The sequence below is a fragment of the Miniopterus schreibersii genome (assembly GCF_964146895.1).
Source record: "Miniopterus schreibersii genome assembly, chromosome: 10".
Lineage (NCBI taxonomy): Eukaryota > Metazoa > Chordata > Mammalia > Chiroptera > Miniopteridae > Miniopterus > Miniopterus schreibersii.
The window spans coordinates 4,798,434-4,816,865 of NC_138110.1; the positions used below are offsets into that span (position 1 = coordinate 4,798,434).

The 18,432-nt window shown below is 50.7% G+C and overlaps 1 pseudogene across 1 annotated transcript; it reads left to right on the forward strand.

The window, feature by feature from the left end:
- Positions 1 to 13,850: 13,850 nt before the first annotated feature.
- Positions 13,851 to 18,131, forward strand: LOC308562767 (armadillo repeat-containing protein 10 pseudogene; annotated as a pseudogene). The gene is made up of 2 exons: positions 13,851 to 13,880; positions 17,515 to 18,131. The product of its transcript is annotated as an armadillo repeat-containing protein 10 pseudogene (transcript).
- The last annotated feature ends 301 nt before the right edge of the window (positions 18,132 to 18,432 follow it).

Below are 18,432 nucleotides of genomic sequence, written 5' to 3' on the forward strand. Positions count from 1 at the left end.
CTGTTCCCTGGGTCCAGCATGCCCTTCCAGTTGTTAAGTCACCTGGCTAACAAGAGGTTGTTCTTACAGAAGCCACCTCTGACCCACAGTAAGGGGGCCCCGCCACACCCTCTAATCACAGCAGCAGGGGCCCTCAGGACACTCATCCTGAACATTCTCTTGTTCAACATCAGTCTCCACTGGATACCCGCCGGATGCCACAAGGGCGGGAAGTGGCCTGGCTGTCATTGCTGCATCCCAGCGCCAACACGTGGGGGGTGGAACTGAGGAATCATGGTTGTCGGGGTAAGGAGAGAAAAAGGGGAGTGTCTGGGGGCCAACATTCCCCTGAACGCAGGCCCGACTTTTCCTCCTGCTGCACATCCCACAGAGCCGGTGCCCCTTCTGCTCTACACTGAAGAACTTGCCTCTCTTTCTACCTGTTGGGGTCACCTAAAAGCTCTTCAGCACCAAAGTATTGAATGCCTACTATGTGCCAAGCACACAGCTAGGCTCTGGGAAGATGCAGAGGGGAACAGACATGGTCCCTGGTCTCAGGGGGCCTACGGTTGGGCAAGGAAGAACAGATTAAAGGGATAAATGTCCATGTATATATAAAACTGTAAGTTATGACAGGGTACTATGAGAAAAAACAAGCAGGGACAAGCCTCGTTAGCCAGGATGTCAATGCAGGCCTCTCTGAGGTGTGTGCCAGTCAGCCAGGAGCAACGTCTGAACCGGGTAGGAGGCAGGGTGCTGAGCTGACAGAGCACATGCCATCTGCCAGGAGCTGTGCTCAGAGCTTTCCATGAATTCCCTCATTAAATCTCACAGTAACTGGTAGGTACTAGCATTGTCCACAGGCTGCAGATAAGACAAGCACAGAGAGGTTAGGCAATTTGCCTGAGGTTACCCAGCTTGTGAGTGGCAGAGGGAGGATTCACACGCGGCCTGCCTGGCCCCACGTCATCCCCGGGAACTGGGCTTCAAGCACATGTCTCGGCAGGAGCACAGGCCCTGAGCACCTGAGGGGCCGGCTGCTCCCTCACTCCCTGCTCCACTGCCCTAGAGAAAACGAGACAAGGCCTCATCTTGGATTTGAAGGCAGCGATCTCGCTGGTAAAGAGGGGAGAGGATCATTACAAACGGGGAAACTGAGGCCCGGAGAGGACACTTTACCTCCCCGGAGAGTTTGGAGTTGGGTCCTGACCTTTCCATCAGCCTGCACCTCCCGCCTCCCCAGCTGCCTCTCCCCTTTGTTCCCCGCCCACCAGGCCCCACATGGAGCCTGCAAGCTGGTGGAGGCTTCTTGAATTCAGCTGCAGTCAGGAGACTCACACTGACTGTCACTGAAGCTCACCCTGCCCCTGGTGCCAGGCCCATGAGGCTTTCCTCAGCTTTGACCACGAACCCCACACACCCACATGTGGTCACCACTTCGAGTGCGTGTGTGTGTGTGTTCATGTGCGGGACCCTGAGTGAGAGTGGCAGTGTGTGTCTGTGTGCACATGTGCCTGAGGGCACTGTGTGAGAAAGGGGTAAATGTGTGTGTGAGAACACGTGAGTGTGTGTACATGGGCCTGAGGACACTGAGAACGGGGTAAATGTGTGTGTGTGAGAACATGTGAGTGTGTGTGCACATGGGTCTGAGGGCACTGTGAGTGTGAGAAAGGGGTAAACGTGTGTGTGAGAATGCCTGTGAGTGTGTGTGTGTGCACATGTGCCCGAGGGCACTGTGAGTGTGAGAAAGGGGTAAACGTGTGCGTGAGAATGCCTGTGAGTGTGTGTGTGTGTGTACATGTGCCTGAGGGCACTGTGAGTGTGAGAAAGGGGTAAACGTGTGCGTGAGAATGCCTGTGAGTGTGTGTGTGCACATGTGCCTGAGGGCACTGTGAGTGTGAGAAAGGGGTAAACGTGTGCGTGAGAATGCCTGTGAGTGTGTGTGTGTGCACATGTGCCTGAGGGCACTGTGAGTGTGAGAAAGGGGTAAACGTGTGCGTGAGAATGCCTGTGAGTGTGTGTGTGTGCACATGTGCCCGAGGGCACTGTGAGTGTGAGAAAGGGGCAAATGTGCGTGAGAATGCCTGTGAGTGTGTGTCCCCCTGCGCTGCAGTCCTGTTTTCCGGGACTAAGACAGGTCTTGCGTGTGAATGGGCCAATTATTAACCCAAAGGAAGAGATGAGAACAGCCTTTGCCCTGTACAGAGTCTGCCACTAGGAACTTAAAATTCTAAAGGGGGAGCTTGGAGGGGAAGGCGCTCCCCTCCCCGCTGCAGCCGCCTTGCCTGTCGTTTCACCGTCAGTGAGAATGTGGCTGCCTTGGAACTGACCCCACAGAAGATGAAATGTTGTTTTCTAAACTCTGATTGATCAAACCACCTGTGTTTTAGCTCCGGCATTATTTCCTACATGTGGAAAAGCAGGCTTTTCTGGAAGTGGGAGCGCGAGCTCCGTTCCAGTGTAGACAATCATTACGACTTTGATGAGCAAGGTTTAAATAAGCAAAATCATAGAACAGGTCCAAGAAAAGGGCAGAAAAAACAGAGGGCCACGGGTTGACAGAGCTATTAATCAGCAGGTTCCCACTGAGCACCTACAGGGATGGTGTGTGTAGGGAGAGAGCAGCTGAATTATTACTGGGCTACAAAAATCAACAATGGTGATGAGTGGTGAGTAATAGACTGAAGCTCTTTGTCTGACATTGGTTCCCTCTTCTGTGATGTGGGGGAGCCGGTAACTTTCCACAGGGCTCTATCGAGTCTTAAAAGAAATATATGGAGGGTTGTGTGTGTCTGTGTGTACACATACATACAAGCATGCAAGCCAACTGGCTGCATAGCAACATGCCTGGCTTGCAACAAAGTCTTCACAATCAAGGATTGTTATTTCTATTAGAAAAATGTAACTGGCACCTGAAAGCGTGGGTTTGGAGTGCTAATGTGTTTTCACTAATATTTACTTTTCTGAATAAAAAGTGTCCATCCAGAAACCACCTAGAATCACACTGCGGTTACCTGGTGCAATCTGAAGACCACACCTGGGGCCGGGCCTCTCGGGAACCACTGGCCCTGGGAGGCAGGAGTCCGGCCCCAGGACGCTTTGGCAGCGCCGCCCTGGAGGGTCTGGCCTGAATCCACTCGACGCCCCTCATCAGGCCTGTCCAGCTCCTTCCTCCCCTGTGCAGCCCCCAGCCCCAGCTGTCTTCCCCCGTTAGCATTTCCTCTGTCGCCTGGACGCCAGAGCAGCTCGAGGCCCTAACGGTCCCTTTCCCAGTACACTGAACAGGAGGACGGATCGCTTCTGATCCCCCTGCTCCCCGGCAAATCAGAGCTGTCAGCACTCAGCTCAGAAGCTGCCAAGGGGACCGTCCACAGGGAGCCAGGTGCTGTCAGGGCACAAAGCCTGTTGCCAAGAGGGCACCACAGTTCCCAAACCCACCGGTGGGCTCCAGCCCTGGCCCCCAGCAAAGGGTCTGGCCAATGGGCTCTTTTCCTTTGGGAAAACTCGATGGGGACATGACATTTACGTGCACAGTGTGGTGCAGGTGAGTTAGCCTCGTGGGGTGGAAAATTCTTCCCCATCACTGGAGCAGAGACTTCTAATTCACTCCCTCCTTTGTCAAACAAATCTCTTCATGTGCCTTGAGGTCTAAAAATCACATTTAAATATTTGATTCGTAGCCATGAGCCGAGGAGAAAAACTTCTACTGATGGACGGGCTGACGAGCTATTTGGGGAATGTCTCCCTGCCACTCACCCGGCACGACTGTGGCCGGGCCTCTCCCACTCACACACTTTCAAGAAAGTAAAACAAATACATGCCCAGGAGCCCAGAGCGCACGGGCTGGTGGTGGGGATTAAGGTGTAGAGTTCGCCAGGAAGTCGCTGAATGATCTATTTTATCCAGATTGTGTCTGTTGATTTTACTCGGAGATTTTTTTTTTTCAGTAAACATCATTACACGGCGATGTGTGTTTTCATTTCTTTCTGGAGGAATGAAAGATGTTTGTAACCAAAGAGATAAAATGACCAGGTCTTTTTGTTTTGTTTTGTTTTTAAGTACCAGGAACACAGCCAGAGAGAAACAAAACCCCAATGTCACAGAGGTCCCTACAGCTCCTCATCTCTCCCGGGACCCACAATGTCCTGTCCACCTCTCGAGAAGAAAGTTTTTAAGTGGCCACAGAGCCAGCTCAAAGCCCTGAGTGAGACCTCGGAGTGAGATGCCACATTGGGCACCATCCACCAGTTGGTTTTCTCTTCATTTAATCCTGGTGGCCAAATGTCAGATTTCTGCTTTCCTCCACAAAGGGTCAACCCAAAGCATGTGGCATTATTAAAATTCCACAACTGACCAGAAAATCTGTGGGGAAAGCAAACATTTGTTTTGCCTGTATGGCGTGTGGCTGAAAGAATTTGTCTTCTTTTCTTTCTGATTTGATTTTTGATGCTGAGGGCCATGGGGAACTGGGCCGTGCCCTGGAATGAACAAATGTCTGCATGGAGTGGGCAGAGGATGGCTGTGAAGTCCCTTAGTGCCTATGGTGGAAGGCAGGTGCCTGGATGTACCGTCTCCTTGAAATGATGCTGGAAATGGGAAACAGACGCTGTGGCTCCAAAACAACTAGCATCCACTCCAAGTACCAAAATGAACCCCCACTAGCAACTAGCATGACAGCCACAGTCCTGTCCCCAAGCAGCCCAGGGGGGACTTTGTGTTCCCAACACCTAGGATGGTACCTGGTCCTTAGTGTAAGTGCTCAGTAAATATTGGATGGATGGATGGATGGATGGATGGATGGATGGATGGATGGATGGATGGATGGAGAGATGGACAGAAAGATGGAAGTCTGGTTCCTAAGTCCCTTTTGAAATGAGAGGGGAGGCATCAATGATTAGTTATTAAACGGACGAGTGTAGGGAGATGAGAGGCAAGCCTGTGTGACCCATGAAAGGACATTAGTAAACAGACAATTAGCAGAGAAAGTGACATGCTGCAACGGAAGGGTTTGCAAAGGGCTTTGGGACCCGGAGAGAGTGCAGTCAGGGGCGATCTCCAAGAAGACTGGAAACGTGAGCTCGGTACCGAGATGCTAGCAGGAGCTGACCTGCGGTCAGCATTCCACTGTGTGCTGTATCAGTTTGTGTTGCTGCTATAACGAATGACCACAAAAGTGGTGGTTTAAAACAACACACATGTATTATTGTTCTGGGGGTCAGAAACCCTAAACTGACCTCACTGAGCTAAAACCAGGGTGCTCCCAGGGCTGTATTCCTTCAGGAGGCTCTAGACAAGAATCCATTTCATTGCCTTTTCCAGCTTCTAGAAGCTTCTGAATTCTTTGGCTTGTGGCCCAAGTTTCCATGTTCAAAGTCAGCGGTGTAGCATCTTCAACTCTCTCTGACTCTCACTTTCTGCTTCACATCTCTCACTCCGACCTCGTGTCCCCCGTCTTCTCTCTAAGGGCCCGAGTGTCTACACTGGGCCCACCCAGATCATCGGGAACGTCTCCCAGCTCAGGGTCCTGTACCTGACTTCTGTTCTCTTTCCTCTCTGAACTGAGTCAGCACGGCTTCGGGGAAGCCTCTTCTAATCTCCCTGGGTGACGCCCTCCATGGTGATAGTTGCAGTTCTAAATTTACTGATGACTTGGATGCTGGTGTCTGTCTTCCAAATTAGACTGCAGCCCCCAAGGGTGCAAGGACTGCCCCCATTTCCTGTTCCCCTGTGCCTGCAGTCCCCCTCACCAACAGGCGCTCCACGAGGATACAGAATGAACGCATGATGCCACTTTCAGTCTCATGTGAAAAATCATAAGATGCAAGGTAAAGTAACTGGATCAATACATGGGCAAAAAGAGGACACCTGAAGTCCCCCCGGCAGGCAGGAGAGCGAGGAGGAGGCAGGGCCCAGCCTTGTGTTGCGGGAACCTCCATCCTCCCGAGCCCAGGGGCACCCCACCAGGTGGCTGGTTCCCAGTGCGTATCTCAGAACTGATCTGCATACAAGCTTCCTCTCCTTATCAGCACGCAGCCGACAGAGGTGCAATTGAAACTGCGGTGGACCCGGTCCAGAAACAGGCTGGGTAGAAGACTGCCAAGCAGGGCTGATCACTGCTGGGAAAGCAGATGACTAAAGGAGGCTGTCCTCCTCCCAGGGGGACAGGAAAGGTCCTGGGCCATCAGGGTCAGGCCCCTCTGTGCTCTGGGAAGAATAATTTGGCAGCAGTAAGTCAATGAATAGTTACTGAGGTCCTACTATGTACCAGGCACCCTGTAAGGGGCTGGAGAAACAGAAGAGAACTCACTAAGCTTGCTGAACTCCCAGCCAAAAGAAAGAACCAGATGCTTGTCAATCAGTTATACAAGTAAATTAATTAATTAATTGTGATAAGAGTAAGAAGGCGAGGTATAGGGTAATAGGAGAGCATATAATGGGAGTATCTGACCTGGTCTAGGCAATCAGGAGAGGCTTCCAGGAGGAAGTGACATTTAAACCAACACTTAGCATTCCCAGCCTCATTCTCCTCCACTTACTCCCTCTATCAAGGATGCAAGAGTTAAATACTTACCTTCTCAGCCTTTGCTGCAGCTGGGGTTACCATGGGGCAACTGTGACTAATGAGATGCAGGCTGGAGTCTGTTGGCCCCACTGCCCTACTTCTTCCTGCCTTAAATGGGGATGGGACATCTAGAGCTGAGGCAGCCATTCTGTGACCCTGAGGAAAGGCCAAGATCATCCTAGAGATACCAGCCCTGAGTCACAGAATCAATACCCAGAAACCAGCTGCCTCCAGTCTTCTTGCTACGTGATTAAAATATGTCTGTTTTTGTTTAAACCGTTATAACTTGTAGCCAAAAGCATCTGTAACTGAAACAGTTCTCAAAGATGAATAAGTGTTAACCTAGTAAAGAGCAGCAGGAAGTGTTCAGAATGAAAAAACAGCAAGTGCAAAGGTCCTGGGGTGGGAAAGTTCATTGGAGAAATGCTGAGGCCAGTATGCGGCTGAAGCTTAGAGAAGGAGGAGGGTGGATGGGCGAGCCTGGAGGAGTAGATCTGAGGGAACATGGGACCACTATAGAGGTCCAGAAAGAGTTGAGGCAAAGAAGTAACAGGAGATCAGATTTGCTTTCTAGAAACTCTCTCCAGCAGGTTATGGGAACTGATTGGAAGGAATCAAGAGAGGGACTAGAGAGACCATGGAGAATATTACCACAGTTGTAGAGGAGAGAACTACAGGTCCATTTGTCCTGGGCGCCAATGGTGGTAGGAGACGTGGTGGGAGGGAACAAAAGTGATGCCTCTGGACACTGTCAGGTATTGGGCATAACTGCCCCCAGTTGAGAACCATTAGTTTGAAGATTTGCATTCTGTTTTTTTGTTTTTTGGGTTTTTTAAAAATATATCTTTATTGATTTCAGAGAGAGGAAAGGAGAGGGAGAGAGAGAGAAACATCAATGATGAGAGAGTCATTGATCAGCCGCCTCCTGCAAGATCGAGCCCGCAACCTGGGCATGTGCCCTGACGGGGAATTGAACCCCCGCTCAACCGCTGAGCCATGCCCAGCCGGGCTGCATTTTGTTTTTAATTTGAGTTAGAAGGCCTTAGGAATGGTTCCAACCCCACAGTTCACTGAAGCCCTGGGCGTTTCTTTGGCTTTTAGTTATTTAAGTTACCTGCCTGACCCCTGAGGGCACTATGTTTGCTATCCCAGAAGTAGGTTTATGGCTGTGGGTTCCAAAGGCTAACTCCATCTTACTACCTGAATGCTTTAAAACTTGGCCACTGGATACAGTGGGACCGGTGTCCCTCTTGGCAACTCCAGCCAAGGATAGAAGGATGTATCTAAATAGAATCAAATAGGATGGATGGATGGATGCTGGGATGAATAAAGGGAGGGAGGGAGGGGTAGATGGAGGTTGAAAAAAAGATTATCAGGAGTTTACCAGGATGAGGCCCTAGAAGCAGGAAAAATATGGGAAAAAAATACAAATCGGATGTGTTTATGGCATACACAGGACTAAAAGGAGGTGGAAACTTTGCTGTTTTGTTTTGTGTTTAAAATAGAAATTCTCTTGAAAATAAACCTCCGGTCTGTTTTGTTTCTGCAAAACAAACAACAGGCTGCTTACAACCTCATTACAGAGGGAGCCCACGCCACCCACCCTCAGCCTCCCAGTCCATTCGGGAGATCCGGACCAGTGAGCCAGGGACCCAGAAAGGGCACAGGGAGTGCGAAGGGGACAGAATCAAAAGCCCTCGAATAGCTAAAAACAAGCTCGAGGTCCCGGGAAAGTAATCATCCTGCAATCGACTGTTTACTAATGGAATCTATTAATTTATAGGCACAAAAGAATCAGCTAATTTGTGGTTAATGGTGTTTAAAAGATAAACAACACAGATGAACTCCATGGAGCACAACCCAGTTTTCCGGGATCTGAATGCACGAGACAGCTCTCAGTGTGGGAGGGGGAGGACTGGGGGGGGGGGGGTCAGGGAGGAGAGAAGGAGATTTGGGAGGGAGCAGGGAGTCCCAGCTCCAAAGGAGCCTTAGTCACCCTCTGCAGTTTCCTTTCAAATGGCACATCCTGCCCTCCAGGACCCAAATCGTCCCTGCTGTCCCCCCACCAGCCACATCAGCCCCACTCTGGGCCTTGGTTCTCACTGTGCCTTGAGCACCTTTCCTTCCTTTCCCCTGAATATTAGTACAGATTATTAATAGCTACTGAGTAAACATCCACTTGCATCCGAGGGCACACTAGTGTTTCATATACAGTATCTATTTCAAAGATTCCTCAAAATCCCCTACGAAGTTGGTCCCAGTCTCAGCCCCGTTTTACAGATAAGAAAACTGAGGCCTGGAAAGGTGAGCCAACTTGCCCCGCTTCACTGCGGATGCATGGTGGGTCTGATGCTGGAATCCAGTCTGTCTGATCCCAGATCCAAGCTCAAGGCCAGCATTTCCCAAACCCTACGCATTCTCATATCTATATTTTGGCCATTTCTGCAAACTACCTTTATTTATGATATTTCTTTACATTGACTGCTCCCCCTTCTTTTTATTTTTTAATTTTAGCTTCATCCCCAGCAATACCACCCGAGTCTGGTAAGTTAAGAATATATTTGTTTCTAAGACGAATTTGGAATAAATACCTGACTACTAAATTACACATCTCCCTGTGACCCACCTTATAATCTTGTAAACCACCCGTGCTACAAGAACTATACAAATTCTAACCATGTATCCCGAAAAACCATAATCACACGGCTGCGGGCGCAGTTACCGCAGCGGGCATCCTACGTGCACGATCGCGCTCACCCTCCGTCAACCCTTCCTGATACAACCGCCCTTTGAAATGCGCTGCAAGGCCGCCCGGGCTCCGCCAGCCCACGGACATCCTTCCCTTTGTGGACAGAAAATTCATGTCATTAGCAAACCACAAAAAGACAGGATGAAAATAAGGGTATAGGATTTGTTTCCTCAAGTAGATTATAAGATCCTTGAGGATTAAAAGCAAATCTCCTAGGTCTTAATGGCTACGTACGCTCTGTGGGAAACAGGGATGGAAGCTCCCAGGAGGTGTCCAGTAAAGCCTGGGGAAGGGGCCTGTGGGGACGCGGTTCGGAGAGGTGGGGAGATGTCACTGTCGTGGCTGGGTCTGGGCCAGCCTGAATCCATGTTCCTTGCTTTGCCAACAAGGCTCAGAATTGAGCTGGGAATGCCCTCTCCCTTCTCCCAGCCCAGCGCTCCAGTGTGGGCCTGTGACCCCTGCCTGGCCATAGGTGCTAGACATCCCCCAAGCCACTGCAATTGGTTCAGAAATGGATCCATTCCCCAAACTTGACCAGGGTGTCAGGCCCAGCGCTTTTGTTCAAGTTTCTGGGGAAGGAGCAGTTCTGTCCTCCTGAGCTGGACTCAGAGGGCATGGTCCTGGAGATGCGGGTGGTCATCTTGTTCCCGCAAGGAGCCTGAGAATTAAAACCCCACGGAAGAGGCAGGCACATGGAGGGAGGGCTTGATGACACTGGTTGGGAACCTGGATCAAGACATTCCTGAAAGAGGATCTACCCTCAGATTTTTCAGTCAATAAACCTCCTTTTGTCATAAGCCTTTTTGAACTGGGTTTTCTGTTACTTGCAACCAAAACACCCTGGAGGAACCCTTGACTAAGGGTCAGGAAACCAGACTCTGACTGTATCTCATATGACCCTGTGAGTCATTGCATCATGCATGACCCTGCCTCAAAGGCACCTTCCACTCTCTCCTCCCCCATCACTTCCTGTCCCCAACCAGCCCTATCACCCCCCGACATCTCATTCTATGTTCATGACCTTGTTTGCTAGCCATCTGTCTCACTGCTGTACTCCCAGTGCTCCCAACAGACCTGGCACATGGGAAGTCCTTGGTAAGTATTTGTTGCATGGACCTGCCTCAATTTCTCCACCTGTGAAATGGGAGGGAAGTTCTCCATTTTCTCTCAGGATCCTTCTGCTGAGCTGTGCTTTGCTTCCATCGCAGCTTCCCAGACCTCAGAACGTGCGAGAGAGTGTCTCCAGCAAACTACCCTTTACTCACAGGGAAGGAGTTTGTATGATTGTTCTCCTTCACTCCTTCCTCTGCCGACACAAGCTCGTTAACCAGGAAGTTCCTCTTGATGTCTAACCCAATCTTTCATGCTGCAACTTGAGTTCAGCAGACATTCCAGGCCAGTAAGGGCAGAGAAGAACCAGTTTAAAGTGACATGAAACTATCCTGTGAGAAAATAAACGCTCAAAGATGCCTTCATTTTCTTCCACCTCAGAGAAACCCTTGTTTTCTTCCTACGACCAGTTTCTGACTTTGCAGAAAGTTCCTTTCTTGTCTGCACCTAGGAACAAAGCTCTTCTGGAGACCCGGGCGCAAAAGATGAGAATGAAATAAATGAACTATGTGTTTAATCATTCCTATTGTCAAAACAATGGCTGAGCCAAAATACCTATTCTCTGATTCATCCCAACTGAACCCCTCCAGAGGGAGGTGGCAGGAGGCAGGAGAGTCAACATTTCTCAGCCCATTTTCCAGATGAGCTCAGAGGAAGGGGGAGGTTCTGCAGTGAACACACCACAGTAAACAAGAGAAGCAAAACCCTTCCTTTCCAGGGTCAGGGCTGCCTCCTCTCAGTTTAAAGGAAGGCCCCCGCCGCCTGAGACACAGGGTTAGTCTCCTTTCATTCCTTTATCCACTCACTCTCACTCAGAGGATGAAGAGTCTGGCCTGGGGGCCTCCCTGGGCCCCAGCTCGGTACCGGGCCCCTTTCCCCTCCCCCAGCCCTCTGAGGGAGGGTGTGCAGGAATTCTCTGTCCTGTGATTGGGTGGGGAGGTTTAATGAGTTAATTGTTTAAAGTACTTTTCCTAGTTTGTTCTTTGTCTTCTAATTGTATTTGTGGTGTTTCTTGATGTCCTGGAATTTTTAATGTTTGTATGGTGGAATCCTTTTGTTTTTCTTTGGGGTGTCCTGTCTTCCGGGCCTAGAGAGGACTTCACTAGAGAGTGTTGTTAGGGCCCTATTTAAGGTGACAGGTCGTGCTCGGGCAGGAGCGAAAGGGGAAGATCCTCGGCATTGCTTTGCTTTGCAAATGAGGAAACTGAGGCTCCACCCGCGTAAACAGCAGGGCCAAAGTCAGCAGCCCAGGGCTCGCCCTGCTCCGTAACTACATAAAGATCAGGAAAGACACGGGGGTCTTGGCTGCCTAGGGTGCACTGCCCGGTGACCCACAGCCCCTCCGCACACACGTAATGCCACTGAGTTCACTCTGGACGTCTGTCCCACCGTCCATGGCAGCAGCGAACCCCCAGATCATTCCCCCGAAGGCCTTTCCAGGCTTGTGAGGGCAGACACCACAAAGGAAAAGACAAGATGGCTGAACATAAACAGAAAAGATCCCTGGACATCAAGAACCACAGCTGATTCCATGAAAAGACACAAGACAACTAAGGAAAATATTCCCGCCCGACCGGGCGTGGCTCAGCGGTTGAGCGTCGACCTAGGATCCAGGCGATCGGGGTTCGATTCCTGGTCAGGGCACAGGCCCGGGTTGCGGGCTCGATCCCCAATGACTCTCTCATCATTGATGTTTCTGTCGGTCTGTCTGTCTCTCTCCTTTCCTCTCTCTGAAATCAATAAAGATATATTTAAAAATATATATACTCCCAACATTGATGACAATGCATAGTCAGACTCTTAAAGTATACAGAGCTGTTCGGGAGCCACGCAGGAAAATGAGAGCAAGTCACAGAAGTGGAGATGCACATGGGCAAGCCACTCAGGAAAAATGTTTAAACTCATTAGAAATCAAAGTAAAGGAGATCCCTCCTCAGGCCTCCCAGAGCAGCAACGTTAAAAAAGAACGGCGTTAGTGGGATGGGGAGAAACGGCACCCCGCAGGCTACTGGGGGACAGACGTGGATTCAGCTTTTCCAAATCTCATAATACACATTAAACTCCTTAGAAATGTGTGATTTTTGCTCCAGCATTTTCATTTCTAAGGAATTATTTAGAAATCATGTCTAAGGAAATGTATTCCCGTGCCATTTACGTGGGAGAAGTTAGTGCGCTCGAATCTTTTCGTTTTCTTTGGGGTGTCTGGGCCTATGGGCCTCGGGAGGACCCCACTAGGGAAGCAGCTGGAAGCGGCCTCCACGCGGGCGTCCCGGCTCAGTGGGACCTTCTCCCGCACCGCCTGATGAGGGACCAGGACGGAGCCGCGGGAAGGAGCACGCGTCACAGGAGGTGACAGCATGTGGTTAAACTTAAAACCGGGTAAGAAGCATCGCCTGCGTACGCAGCGTTCTGGCTCCACAAACACGCACACACGAATACACGCGCACAGGAAACCACCTGGGAGAAACATGCACCGACTGATTGAAAGCAGTTTTCTGCAGGAGGCAGAATCTTATTTGCTTGGGTGCTTTCCTGAGTTTTGATTGCTCTGCGCCAGGACCGGGGCTGAGGCGGCCGTGGGAGAGCAGACGCTCACGCCGCTGTTGGGAACGTTTGCTCACAGGCTTCCCAGGCGACCAAGGCGGTACTTGTCAAAAGCCTCAGTATGTGGGACCAGTCATTTTACTTCTAGGAATTCACCCTGAGGAAATAATCAGAGATGTGTGCAAGGGTTTATGTACAAGGATATCCACCGTAGAGTTATCTACAACAGCAAAGAGTTGGAATCAGCCTAAGTATTCGACAAGGGGGAGCTGTTTCAGTAAGTGGGTCTTTCCTACGGAAGGCTACGCGGTGGGGTAAAGTGATGTGGAATACTGAATGAGACAACGAAATGTTCTGGACATAAAGCAAAAAAGAGTTTAAAATGGCAGGGACTGTTTGATAGCAATACTGTAGCATATTATACACAATAAATTACAAACACATACAAAAGAAGGTGGAAGACAGAATGTCTGCAGTGATCATTACCGCCTAGCGGGATTCCGGGATTTTTTTTTCCTTTGTGTTTTCCTACATTTTGCAATTTCGATACAAGAAACCTGTTACTCTCACGGTCATATTTTTTTAAGGGGGTAAAAATCCCAGGAACTTTTACAATAAAACAAACTAGTCATTCATGTCTGTAAATTCCAAGTTCCCAGGCAGGCTGCTTGGTGTTTACAATTGAGTAGCTACTCAGGGAATCAAAGGCCAGGTTCATGATCAAAATATGTCCCTCTGGACACCCTCTCAGTGCCACCTAGAACAGGTCCTGCCCTCAAAGCCATGCCCGGCCAGTCCGTAAACCTTTCTAGGGCTGTTCTGAACCTCCAGGGACAGACTGCGGTCCAATCCGGTTGGTGCCGGCTGTGGCAGACACTTGCTCAATCCTCCCCCTGTTGTGTAACGATGAATTCGTCCTATTCTCAGAAGCCCATTGTCAGGACAGGATGGAGGTTTCCAAATATGTGTTCTGGAGCTCGTCCCTTTTCCCTCTGGGGTCAAGCAACCCATGTGCTCAGGATAATTAAAGTCACCAAAAGCCTGCAACTGCTCCCCTTTATCTGCCTTTAAGTCCCATAGGGTCCTGGCTCAGGTGACTAGATTTAAAAGCTAACTGAACCTACCTGCTGATGAGGACCATGAAGGGGCAGTCTGCAAGTGGAGAAGCTCCAAAACGAGGGCGTACGTGGCTTACCTGCGAGCACTCGGCCGGGGAGGGTGGGAGGAGACCCTGCTGGGAGACCCGGGGGCCTGGTCAGGGAGTCAGGGACAGTGGACACCAGGGGCACCTCCCAGAGGAAGGAGCTCTCCCTGGCAGCTGCCTTACATACTGGGCTTGGGAGGAGTAATTGTGGGCTCACTGATGGGTGTTTACAGCCCTATCAGGCCAGCTCCCAGGAGTGCAGACCCTGCTTCCAGCACCCAGTCTGTGTCAAGCCTCTGCTCAGTGTTGCATTTGCAATGATTAGCAAGCCCAGACAGACGCAGTCAGACCCCTGCTTGTGTGGCAGCCCCATCCTCCACTGTGACAACCACAAATGTCTCCAGACTGCCAAATGTCCCCTGGGGGAGGGAACAAAATTGCCTCTGGCCTAGTGGCCACTGAGGGGAACAGCACAGATCTAGCCGGAGAGACAGGCAATGAGATGAGCAATTGCAACACGCTGGGGCAAGTGCTAGGATGGGGACATTTGGGCAGTGTGACATTAGGAGGAACAGCTCACCAAGGCTGGTCCAAGAAGGCTTCCCAGAGGAGTAGGGTCTCATCCAAGACCTTTCCCAAGGGGGACATCCCACACACAGATTGCTGAGCCGAGAACCCCAGTGTTCCTGCCCATAAAATGGGGCAGCAAGATCCACCTTACCAGCCCTGGCCGGGTAGCTGAGTTAGTTAGTTAGAGCACTGTCCCAATACACCAAGGTTGCGGGTTTGATGCCTGGTCAAGGCACATACAAAAATCAACCAATGATGCAGAAATAAGTGGAACAACAAATCGGTGTCTCTTTTTCTCTCTAAAAAATCAGTAAATAAATTTAAATATATATATATATTTTTTCTAAATCCATCCAACCTACACCACACCTATGCACCGGAGAGGAGGGGGCGAGGCAGAAGGCTCACATGCAATTTTGGATGCTAATAGGGTAAGAAAGGCTAAAGATGTGCTTTAAACAGGACGCCTCGGCACCACTGCTCTCAGGGGATTCGCACACTCCCTTCTCCGCTTCCCCCAGAGTTCCAGGACCTCGCTCATACGAGGGCCAAGGGAGCACCCGGACAGACCCAGACTTGGGCCTTTTTGAGCCACTACGGCTTATTAGCTGTGTGACCTCGGGGAAGTTATTTAAGCTCTCCGAGGCTGTCACCTCACCTGTGCTACCAAGTCAACAAGGGTACCTACTGCAGAGGCTGTCGCAGAATTAGAAGGAGAAAAGTATACGCAGGGCTGCTCGGAACACCAGGCAGCTAACAGGCCAAAAGCGCAACCAGCCCCATTCGCACCAGAGGAGTTGAGCCGATTTCCACGCCGCTTACCCGGCCGTCATTACTGACCACTCACCGTGTACTGCAGCTGTTTCAGGCGCTCCGGGTTTCCTGAACAGACAGGTTTCCTAAAAATGGAAGTTTGCTTTGCTGGGGTAGATCAGAAAATGCACAAGCAAAGAAAGAAGTACATCAAATAATTTCAGATGGGTCATGAGAGAAATAAAAATAAAATAAAACAGGGTCATGAGAGAGAAAGTGGCAGGGCAAGGGGTAGTCAGGGGCCTCCTGGAAGAGGTGACCTCTGGCCCGGGGATGGGGAGGTGAGCCTGCCTTGGAAAGACCTGGGGCACGTTTCTCAGAAGGAGCCTGAGAGGGCACAAGCCTGGTGTGTGCCGGGAAGGGCAGGCAGGGCCGGGCGGCCGCAGCCGAGTCTGGGGAGAGGAAGCAGCGAGGTCCGCGAGGCGGGCAGGGCTGTCTCCGGCAGGGCCCTTCCACACGGCTGCTCACAGCGACTTACGGAGTGCGCACTGCCTGCCGCGCTTAAACGCACTCGCTCGGGTCATCCTCAGGACAACCCTGTTAGGGCGGTACGACCATCGTGTGCTTTGCCAGTGAGGAAACTGAGGCTTGGACAGGTTAAGTGTCTTGGCCAGGGTGGAAGAAAATGAGACTGACTGCAAGCAGCCCAACTCCAGTGACTGGACTCTTGTTAAAAATAGAACAAGGCAGCCCTGGCCGGTTTGGCTCAGCGGTTAGAGCGTTGGCCCATAGACTGAAGGGTCCTGGGGTCGATTCTGGCCAAGGGCATGGACCTCAGTTGCAGGCTTGATCCCTGGCCCCAGATGGGGCATGTGCGGAAGGCAACCAATTGATATGTCTCTTTCACATCTCTCTCTCTCCTCTCTCTCTCTGTCTCCCTTCTACTCATGGAAAAAATATCCTCAGATGCGGATTAAAAATATATATATAGAATAGGGCAACAGGAAGGCACTGGAAGGTCCTTCTGCTCCCACTTTCTCCCCCAAAGCAGGCTGAGCCTTTGATAAGCAGATGCGCCAGCTGGTGGTGGACGAGGCTGGCATTACCCACCCTCCCTCCATGGCCCCCAGAGCCTGAGCCAGCTGCCAGGCAGAGGCCACACTAGGTGACTGCACAGTGACATGGCTTCAAAGCTGATGGCATGAAGACAAAAAGAAACATTTCTGTCTGGAATTGGGCTTGAGAGTCCAGGATCCTCAGCCTCCTGCTCAAAAGGGCAAATGCGCTGGAGTCAGCGAGTTGCATTTAAACCCAGAGGCTCCTGTGCCTGGAATGAGAAAATCAGGGCAGAGAGAACCAGTTAGAGTCCTGAGTCCTAGTCCAGACCTGGGCCTGCATCTGTCACCTCCAGCAGAAAAGATAACAGCACTGGTGGCTTTGCTAGACCTGAGGCCCCACGTGGCAGAGGGACAGGGAGGGAGAAGCCCAGCGCCATTCCCTGCCTTCGCTTCTGTTCTGTTCAGACAAAATTGAAGTCTGTAGGGGGAAAAGGTAAAAAAACAAAGATTTCACACCTGTCAGAGCCAATCTGGGCGGACGCAGGTGCTGTGATGGGCAAGGGAAAGTGACTAATCAAAGGCTGGGGTGACAGCTGGATTTGGAGGTGCAGGGACTAGCTACCCTCCCTGAGCACATCTCTACAGGGTTCAGGGCCTGTCTCCCCACCTGCGGAAGGGGGTAATAATGCAGTCGCTTGACACAGTGGCCAGGGACTTTGCCTATATTAACCCCTTTAGCTCTGCCAGGTGAGTCTTATTTCACTTGCAGTTGGGAAAATTCAGTATTCAAATATTTAGAGTTCAGCTCCAGCTCGGATGGCTGTGGGACCTGCTTGCTTCTCAGGCCTCTGCTCTGGCACCCAAGAGCCTCCCACGCCAGGGCCTGCACTGCGCCCCAGCCCCGGCAGCAGCCTGGGCAGCCCAGGACTTGGGCCTGGTCCTCGGGCCGCGCCTGCTATTGCATTTACAGGCTGCTGTGGGGCCAGGGGCTTTGGCTGCGTCCTGCCTGGTCCGCAGAAGACTTAACCAATGGTTCCCAGGATAGCGTCCCAAATGCTGGCCACTTCGGGAACTCCTTTCTCTGCCTGAGTCCACTGAGGACCCTGTAATTACTGAAAGAGCTTTGGTCACTCTGGGCAACAATGCAGCATTGTCAGCTAACCAGGTCACTATTCGGGAATTGGGTGGTATTCTAAATGTTGGAAGCAAAATCTACGATCTGACCACAGTATTAAAGAGAAGGCTTTACATGCAGAGTCACGGGAGTGTGAACATTAAAGATCAAATCGAGATAAAGGTATACATCAGTCAAGCCTGTGAGAATGTCCTCTCTGGTCCCCTGCACCATCACCCACCCCCACAGCTGGCCAACTGAGACTGTTAACAAACATGACAGTTACCAATAACCACCATCACAGGCTGAACTACATTACAGGCCTGTGTCGGGCGGTGCTTACAGGAAATGGAAGCACCAAGGTCCAAGTTCTGAAACTACTGTTGAATTTGTCTGAAAATCCAGCCAGGACAGAAGGCCCACTTGGTGCCCAGGTGGGTTCATGGTTCCTTTCCCTCTGTGGCAGCCGCACAGCGAAGCGGATTCTTCTTCGAGGTCTTACACTATTTGGGAATATAAGTAACTGCCTCAAAAAGGAAGGCCATTAGCTATTCAGCCTACTTTCACTAAAGCCCACTGTTTGTCCTGCTGTGGAGAACGTGCCCAGGAAACATGCCATAGTCATCACCATGATGCGGACGTGAAGGCAAAGGTAACAATAAGACCCAAACTAACTGGCAGGGTCATATTTTTCCAAAGAATAATGCAGTCTGGAAGTAATGCATGTAAACTCCTTTTCCATCTCTACAAAGGGATTCTTTCGGCTGCTGAATTTAAACAGCAAATATCAGATTTCATCATTTACACAGCTATAACTCGCCATGGTCTTCTGGTTTATTTTGGACAATT